General features: G+C 38.7%; 1 protein-coding gene across 1 annotated transcript in view; it reads right to left on the minus strand.

Annotated features, from left to right (window-relative positions):
- BANK1 (B cell scaffold protein with ankyrin repeats 1) overlaps positions 1 to 8333 on the minus strand; it is a 136407-nt gene extending 128074 nt beyond the window's left edge. Inside the window, exon 1 of the mRNA XM_085057929.1 lies at positions 8130 to 8333. The gene's annotated coding sequence lies outside the window, so the exon portion shown is untranslated. The remainder of the gene's footprint in view (positions 1 to 8129) is intronic.
- Between the last annotated feature and the right edge of the window lie 498 nt (positions 8334 to 8831).

The raw sequence follows: 8831 nt of genomic DNA on the forward strand, positions 1-8831 counted from the left end.
ATGTAGCCACTTTCACTGAATCCATAGGTGGTACAGACTACCATGCCATATGCTCCTGTAGTGTTTAATATACTTACAGGTACCTGGCCTGGCTTCTCAGGACCACAACAAAATGAAATATTTCTTAAATTAAATGCTTATTATGGTATCAAAATTCAGTGATCCAGATTTAACAACATACCAAGAAGAGAAATAGCCACAAACAAAACAACATGATCAACAGCAATTTTCAAAAAAAAAGACAGTTGCTTAAATCTCTTGAGAGACTTCTCATCATTCTGATCTTCCAGTAAGAAACAAAACCCTATAAAAGTAGAGGAACTCAAGTTTGCAAACACTCCTCTAAAGACTTCTACTACATTAATAAAGACTTAGACTCTGAACTACCATTTATCCACTACTGGATTGTTTTTCTGTTACACAAGAGTGAAAACTTTTTCACTTATTAAGCAAAAGAGATTGTTTAGGGGAGAGCATGTACGTTAGGAAATTCAAATGTTACAATGCTCATCTCCAACATAACTGTGGTGAGAGAAATAAAGTAGTATAATTGACTTTTATAATATTTGAAGTAATGTAAGTCAATGTTCAACCTTTGATTTCTCATAAAAAGGACTAGCTTTTACAGAAGTCTCCAAAATGTTACATCCAATGAACGTGTTGTCACAGTTTGGAAGGACAGTTCTGCTTTTTATTTATGTTATTTGAGGCATGGCTGTGTTCAAAATGAATGCTCTTCATTATTATACATGTTATTCAAAATGAGCATGGACTTAGCATGTGGGAGTACAAAAACTATGGTATACATTATATATTTGCAAACTAAAATACAGAAACATGGTTTGCCATTTTAATGAATTCTATAAGCATCAGTGTTGAAATACAAGCTGTAAGTTTGCCAATGAAATATAGCTGTTTTTAAACTCTCTCAGAAAACCAACTGACAATAGCTTGGCAAGAGCACTAGAAGAAAATTAAAATGAAACTGTCCTGAATGTACCCTTTAAGCAGAAAATTCTTCTGTTCCAAATTGCTAAGTGTAGGATCTGGCCTAAACTTCCACTGAAAATACATTTTCCCCAATTCAATCATCACAGACTGCTTCATTCAAGGCCAAATTAGATTTGGCCTCCTCTAAAATAGCTAGTTTCAAACAGGGAACAGAATTGATACAGCAGAGAAACACATTTGGAAGTTTTAACGATAAGATTACTGTGTTACAAAACCAGAATGCATGTATAAGAACCTTAAAGTTTTGATTAAAAATATTGGCAAAATTTCCTTTGGTAGTGCACAGCAACAAAGACTTCACTGATTAAATAGAGCTATTCTGAGACACATTAGCTGGGGAATTAGCTCTCCATGTTTGCAGGAAGGAAGTCTACAGCAATTGGAGACTCAGTGAAATACCTACTAATAGACATCTCAGGAGGGGTGGACGATGAAAGTTATACTGAGTTTTGTGCATTTTTATTAGATTTTCTAGATACTATGGAACATCCTTTCCAATCAAGACTACTTTTATTATTTGATTAAATCTATAAAGTTTTCTCATTATATCAGCCTACCTTTAAAAATTACTATTTAAAAGATTCAGAGGAATTTTAAATGCAAATTACCTTTAGATACTAAAAGTAAGATTAAGTTGCCAGAGTTTACTTTCTGGACAGAGCTAGAATCATTTAGACACTTGTAAAGATGTTGTAGTCTCTCTGGTTTACTTGACAGCCTTGCTTTGAAGTAAAGGTGAATTGAGACTATAAATCCCATGGACTCTTTATTTCAGTTCTCTCAAACAAACAAAAGGCATTTGAAAAATAATGATCAAATAGTCATTTTTCAGAGGGCTGGTTTTTGTTTGTTTTTTTTTTTTCTCTTAAAATGCTCCACTAAACCAACTTTATAATGGGAAGAAGTTGTTCTAGGTAGACACAGTCTGCTTGTACAATGTTAGATACACTGGCCACCTTCTTGGGAGTTTTTATACATCAGCTCAAGCACACACTCCTGGACAGCACTACACACTTCAGTCACAACTGAATTTACAGGAATGCTACAGCAAACATTGCAAAAAAAAAAAACCAAACCTTAGTAACAAAATTCCTTTGGAAAATCACTACTTCTTGAAGGGGTTTATACTGAATACTGCACATTTATCAGTTTCCCACTGTATTTCATATTTTTAAAGGGAAGCTAATCAAACTTGGAAGATATCTGGTTTCTGCTGTTCATATGGTTTTGTTAACTTTAAAAATTTACTTCTGTCACTCATGCATATTATAATTTAACAAAGAGCAAGTGCCCAAGTCTTTTCAATCAAGTATTTTAATACATCAGAGGAACACCATACTTGTGGCTTCTGATAAAAGTACTGCTTGTTTTCATTTAGTGCTCACTATCATATTACCTAAAACTGCTTTGAAGCCTGTACTGTATTTAGCCTTTCATTTTTACAGAGGACACAGTATTACTTACCATGAAGGCTCTTATTTTCAGTCTTCAAATGATTCTAAATTGTCCATGTTCAATTCATTCCAGGCATACTGTAATTTTTTCCTTTCAGCTATTTAAATTGTAAATCTTTCACAAATAAATGAAAATTATGAATAACGGAATGGTACACTATATGAAAATATGTTTAGCATATATTACTTTATTTCTTAAAAGTTTAATTCATAAATGTCATTCTATTCATTGTTCTATTTTTCCCAAAGCTTCTAGAACTTTTGTTATTTTCCACTAGAAAATAAAGAATGCTTACTATTTGAATCGTACCTCTAATCTGATATTCAAAAACAACCCCAAACACCATTTTTTACTGACTACAGTAAACAAACTTGAATTATTTCTTTTTCATGAGTTAATACAACACACCCTGTGGTGAGAACATCTAAAAAATTTAATATTTCTCTTTTCAGTTTGGGTTTTGTCTCTTTTTTTTCTAATTGGAAGCAAGTATAGCAATAAATAGTGAGCGAAAACATCATTACTTCATTACATTTTGACAGGAAAACACCTTGCTTTGTTTGGAAGACACATGCATGTCCCCAACACTGAGAAATGTGGAGGATAAAGGACATTTAGGCATGAATTGAACTGTATATGACAGGGTCTCAGTCGGGTTCGGGGATGGGGGGGTGTTTATCTTTTAGTCTGACATTATTTCTTGTAAGAGAAGTCTTTTATGCATGTCTAGAGTAGCAGATCTAGGATCAGGTGTTAGCTCTTAGATCCAGCTGCTCTATTCAGTTGCACCTTAACTTGGTGTCAGGGCAAAACTCGGACATGCAGGAAAGGCTCTCTTCTGATGTTGGTTTCCATAGAAAGGAAATCCAGGGATGCAGGCTGCACAGAAGCTGTGGTACACTCCAGCAGAAAGACCAGACCTAGCCAGAAATATTTTCAGCTATGAAAACCTTCAATATTCAGCAACTCACTTGATGCAAATTTACCAGTAGGTACAGAGAAAAAACTGTGAAACTTGGCAAAGGTGCTGCATTTCATCTTCACAGTCTTACTATTCTCTATTTCCTAAACAGAAGCAACTGCAGGTAGGAAAATTCACATTTCCTTTTCTAAGAACATCCTTGAGTATATGCATACACGCTTTCACAAACAAAAGCACATCACAGCACATGCAAGGGAAATATTTAAAATGCCAGCAGATCAATAAATTTTACCAATTTTTCAGATGTTTTCTTTGGCTTGCTATTCTTTTATGATTTCCAGATTTTACTGTTGTATGTATCAATAATAACAATGAAATACTGCACAGTGAATCTGGACTTGATACAACCTACATCTCAACTGCAGAAATAAAAAACCATGGGCTAGTACATAAGACAGCTGGATATACTAGAGAGCATTTCTAATAAAAACCCACTGCTCTTGGCATGTTTTGAGGAACCCACTACCACACTGACCATAGGAAACATGGAGCATATGCTCGTAAAACTATCTTCTTTCTTAGCTCAGCATGTTCTAAGAACTTCTCTGGACAAGAAAGCTAAGCCCTGCATTGCACATAGCAAACCACCAGCAGGTCCAAATTCTGCAGAGATGCTCAAAAGGTCTGCAAAAAAACCAGTTGAATAGGCTTTGAAATTATTTTTCTTCCCAATTAAAAACAAGGGAGAGGGTTGCTTTCCTTTTCTAATTGCAATACATATTTCGTGTACTTGAGAGCGTGAATGCTCTGAATCAATTATCAGATTGTACACTAGTAAAACGAGTAAAACACTGCTTTCTGATGAAAGCAGTAATTGAGTATCACTGAATATTCCAAATAGACTATAGTCAGGCAGTAACTGTATTTCCTAGAAATACGTTCAAAGTTCTCACTTAGCACAGAAGTCACTTCAAGACACTATTGAGAGAAACTGTACTTACTGTTCTAAATTTGTTTTTAGTAGTATGTAGTAATTTACAATAAGGAAGACTCATTAGTTGGCAACTGGTCATACAAGAATGACTGCTTGTCACCCAAGAAGCAGTGAACAACCACAGAGTACAGCTGTTTCTAACACCTGTGTAAAGATTCAAGTCCTTTCCAGCTGTTAAGCATGTGATCTGAATGCAAACAGATGCTTTCCAAACTCAGCTATACCTCTGCTTGAACTATCTCAACGTCAAACATGTCTAAGTCCCTTCTTACTTAACTGTACACAAATGCTCACGGAAATGTTGAAAAACAAAGTAATGATGGGGCTTATAAGACAAATTTACTTTAACTGTCAGGCCTGTGATAGCATAAATTATACACTGTGGCTTAATACAAAGCCTTGCTTTCTTACAATGTAGGCAGCCAATAAACACTAAATGAACATCAATATGAATTTCATCAAACATGAAATAGATCCCAGTTTAAAATTTAAATCTTCATATTTGTGACTCCCTTCCTAACTTCACAGTTGTTTCAAAAAATACTTTAAATACCATTCTGATCTTATTACTTTTGTTTACATTTAGTAAAACCTGGGGTTTGTCACAGTTCACATTGCAATAGTCTTACTTTGATTTATACAAAAGGTCAGGACAACTTTGTTTTTTTAATGATAGTCAGAAACCACTGGATCTCCCATGGGGATATAATTATATCACAAGGTATTGCTGCTGTTTGCATTGGGGTGCTTAAGCTCATTAGAGGAAATAAAACATTCTTTATTACTTACAAGCAAAAAAAGGAGTATATAACCTAATCAAATGTTCAAAGACCAGCTTCAAGAGATACACAGTCAGGGAAACAGCCACACTGTGGGTTTTGAGTCCCTGGACACAAATGTTCCTCTTTTAAGAAACTGAGATTGCTGCCTTCTTTCACCTTTATCATGACATCAGTGATATCAGTCATACAATTTTTCAAATGTGGGTAGTGAATTGCTTTGATGCAAACTTCAGTAACTGCTGCTTGCAACAGAAGGGAGATGGGAGAGGATTAGCATAAAGAACACATCTTGTTAGGATCAACTTTTGAATCTGAATGAGCATCCCAACACTTCTGAAGACAAATGATAGCTTTGAGGTACTTCAGTTCTTGCTTCTTTGAGACACAAATTACTAATACATTATTAATAATATTAATATTACTTAATAATGAATATCAAATATGAAGATTTGTATTATGATGTTATTACTGAATCTGCTTCAAAACTCCACCACTACACCCCTTGGATTTCGAATCAAATCATGGTCTGAGTTTTTTTCTGTTCCCTAAAAGTGAAGGACCTGAAAAAATATTAACACTACTAAAAATTTAAGCACTGCCTAACTCTTGAGAAAAACAAAAATCAAGTATTATTTGTGTCTATTACACTGTATCACACTGTCTAGATTCCCTCCCAGAACATCTCTTACATAAACATTGACCCAGAAACAGCTGGAGACACAGAAATGTACATTGTGTAAATAAAGGACACACAATGAAAGATTTCAATGAAGATAATTACATTCAAGAGTGTGGAGAGAAGTGATAACTCCAACAAGGCATAGTAATGAAGTTATCCTGTCAGTGCCTCCTGTCTCAAGTGAAGGCAGATGTCATCAAAGGTCATGCATGTTTTATCTCTACCAGCTACAGCATCTTTAATGGAATTTGCATAAAGAAATTAATCTAGGCTAGGGTTTTCTACAAAGTACTGACAAGTACTGACTTCTCTCCCACCAAGCATCCCAAACAGCTTTCCAATTTGAGCTAGACTAGGCCTTGGAGAATCTACCTAAAGCAACTTCAGCAGCTTACAGATAGTGTTCCATCAGGAGAAAGCCAGCCTCTTTATACTGTGGAAAAAAAGATTTGATGCTGTGGTAAACCGCAGGAGAGGTCTGTGCATGGAGGTCGCAGGTGGATGAGGCTTAGGCAGAGTGATGCATGAAAAAATGACAGAGACAAATGATGACAGAGTGGAAGGCCAGCACATTCTCTGCTGGCTGAGCCTACAGTTACTTGTTCCCCTGCCAGTGTGTAGAACAGGCTGCAAGCAGCTGGGAAAGCAGCCATCCCTCTGTGGTGTTCTTACATATTTACTCAGCAATTACTCCAGCTATTTCACATGCACGCTCAGGATTTGACTGCCTCTATTCACCAAGATCCAGACTTTAAACTGGATTCCCCCAGGTCATGCACAATTGTATCCTGCCATTGATATGGATGATCACTAAGCATACTTCTGGGATTATCAAAATACTGTCCTGCCAACTGTTCACATCTACAAGTATCAGTTTGCCTAATAACTGGGATAGCACGTGCATATTTAGAAATGCTACTAAATGTAGTAATGGTCACATATGTGACTTTTTTCTTTAAAGAAGCTTGCAATACTGGAAGTTTGGTCTAGATAGAAAATAACTAGTAAAATAACCATACCTGTTTGACCACCAGCACTAGGTAGAAAGCAAAGAAGTACTAGTTTTGATATTTTATCTACTTTATCTAACTTTTTGTAAAACAGCTGGAAAAGTCACTTTGCCTTTCTTCCCTGATGTTTTTATCTGTATAATGAGGGTAGTAGGTAAAGATGGCTCACAATGCTAATATCATTACAAAGCTGCACTTGATAATTAATATATACTGTGGTTACTCTGATATTATAAAATTATACAAAATATGAAGTACTCAGTAAAAATCTTGTCTTGACACCTGAAGTAGTCATTTGAAATGATGAATCAGAACAGAAAAACAAAGCATTGAGTCACCTTTGCAGACTAGGACCTCAGACTTCTCTTTCTTGATTTCTCATTCAGAAAATAAGGATAAAATATTGTCCCAAATGATAAAAGAATCACAAAACTAAAGCTGAGCACCCCACAAGCAAGTCAAACCTCTGGTGTCTGGCTACACATCTTTCATTTCCTTTTTATTCAGTACCCAGCTTGGCAGTCCCTGGTTTAAGTATTGCTGAGCCTTGAAAAGACACATGAAGAGAATAGGAGCAGTAAATAGACAGGATTTCTGTGAATAAGGGAACACAACTGGGAAGAATGTGCACAGGGACAAGGAATCATGGGTTTCTGGTTCAGATTAAGGACTGCCTCTGGTTTACATGGGGCCTTCCCAATTAATTTTAACTTTTCATCACATTTTTCCACCAGTCAATGGGATAAATGTGTTCCAACACTACCAAGGGAGTAACAAAACACACACTAACAGTTTTGAAGCACACAGATATTGCAATAAACACCAACGAAAGCATAAACAAGGAATTTAACATTCCCATGCAAAGTCTAGCACAGTTTTGCTGTACACTACAGGCTGGACCCCATATGGAAAGCTGAGAGACTGCAAGAGGATGATCAGTTTTTAATTAATAACACAACACCTGACCAGCCAATTATGACTGTCCCAGAGCGGATACACACGAAGGACCGAATTAACATTGCTCGAACAACTTCTCCCCAACACCACACCGGGACTCAACACCCTGACGGAGCCTTCCTGAGGGGAGCCTTGCCGAGGGAACCTTCCTGAGGGAGCCTAGCTGAGGGGAGCCTCGCTGGGGGGAGCCTTCCTGAGGAAGCCTCGCTGAGGGGTGCCTTGCCTTCCTGAAGAAGCCCTGCTGAGGGGAGCCTTGCCTTCCTGAGGGGAGCCTTGCTTAGGGGAGCCTTCCCGCCCTCGCCGCCCGCCTCGCACCGACCTGACGGGGTCAATGGCTCCGCCGCCCGCGCTGTCCCGGCTGCCAAAGCCACGGCCCGCGCTGTCACGGCCACCGAGGTCACCGCCCGAGATGTCCCGGCCACCGAGGGCGCTGTCCCGGCCGCCGAAGCCGCCACGGAAGCGCGGGGCCCCGCCAGGCTGTTGCGGCCCCGGGGCAGCGCGGCCCGCCGGGCTCCACCCTCCCCTCAACACACTCACCCCCAGCATCGGCCCGGCACCCGCCGTAAGAGCCCTCTGCCGTCGAGGTTGTAAGGGTGTGGAGAGAAAACGAGGAGGGTGTCGAGCCTTTCCAGCTGTGCAAGAGTGTTGGGGTTTGGTGCGAGAGTGAGCCCGGGTCATCCTGTGGAGAAAAGCCCCTCAGAGAAAAGGCACCTGGGAGGTACATCCCCATCGCCCTCACAGCGGTCAGGTGTTTGCTGTGGCGTGGTTAGCACCTCCACAATGTTACGCCATACAGTTATTTTTTGGCGTTGTGCAGAGTAAAACAAAAACCAAAACAAATCAGAACGAGCAGCCCATGAGAGACTCTGCAAAGGCTTCAGCTCCCTGCTGCCCTGGCCACCTAATCCAGTCAGGAGACATCAATCCAGACGGCATCTTCCAAGTTCAAACAAAAAGGCCAGATCCACCACAAGGATCAGGAGTTTCCCCATAAAGCAGGACTACAGAAAAACTGAAAATA

This window comes from Lichenostomus cassidix, chromosome 4 (assembly GCF_008360975.1).
Source record: "Lichenostomus cassidix isolate B80296 chromosome 4, HeHo_3.0, whole genome shotgun sequence".
In the NCBI taxonomy this organism is placed as follows: domain Eukaryota; kingdom Metazoa; phylum Chordata; class Aves; order Passeriformes; family Meliphagidae; genus Lichenostomus; species Lichenostomus cassidix.